The sequence below is a fragment of the Myotis davidii genome, unplaced genomic scaffold (assembly GCF_000327345.1).
Source record: "Myotis davidii unplaced genomic scaffold, ASM32734v1 scaffold736, whole genome shotgun sequence".
In the NCBI taxonomy this organism is placed as follows: Eukaryota; Metazoa; Chordata; class Mammalia; order Chiroptera; family Vespertilionidae; genus Myotis; species Myotis davidii.
Window position 1 is genome coordinate 302,704 of NW_006287431.1, and position 842 is coordinate 303,545.

The following is an 842-nucleotide window of genomic DNA, read 5'->3' on the forward strand; positions in this document are numbered from 1 at the left end:
GGGGCATGGGCGGGATGGGCTCCTGAGCCATTTCTAATGGGAAGGGGCTCAGACTCCGGGATACCTCGGTCACAGGGTAGAGGGGGAGGGGTGTGGAACATCTATAAAACTTCAGTCCAGAATAATATCCAGTGGGAAGGACAGGAACCGGGAGTTCCTGAATCCATTTCCAGTGGGCTTCCTGAGGCCCAGGCCCATCTCCAATAAGCTTCAGTTATGTGGGAATGGGGGTTTCAAACGTGAGAGAACAGTTTAACCATCTTCAATGGGGAGATCAGGGCCTAGCTCTAGGTTGGGGGAAACTTAGGTACTGGATCATCATGTGGGGGGATGGCAATGATTCTGGGTCAGGTGGATGAATGAGGCCGGAACCATCTCTATATGGGGGTTACCAAAGTGTTTCCTGGGCCACCTCTGGCCATCTCTAATGTGGCCAGAATCCAAAACGTTTCTATGGGATGCAGGGGACGGAGGGGGAAGCAGTGTGACTCCTGAACCTTCTCTAATGAATGGAGAAGGGATCTGATTTGGGGCGATCCTTATGGGTGTATAGATCATCTCTAAGGGGGCAGAGCTTGATTCTTGGACGCTTTTAAAGGGGCAAAGGCTTGTTTCTGGACCATCTGTGACCGAAGTTGCGCTCCGGGCTGCTGGTCCACTCACGCTCCCCCCACCCCCTCCAGTCTCTCGCTCCTCTCCTGCAGGCAGCAGCGCGCTTCTTGCAAATCACCAGAGGAAAGGAAAGGTGAGATCGGCGCACAATCCCGCGGGACCGGAATGCGCGGACGCGCGCACCGTTGCCAGGGGCTCCCGGGATCTCTCCCTCCTTCCCCAAAGCCCGC

The 842-nt window shown here is 55.6% G+C and overlaps 1 protein-coding gene across 1 annotated transcript in view; it reads right to left on the reverse strand.

Moving 5' to 3' along the window:
• Positions 1 to 842, reverse strand: part of SPTBN4 (spectrin beta, non-erythrocytic 4) — a 75,984-nt gene that overhangs the window by 33,448 nt on the left and 41,694 nt on the right.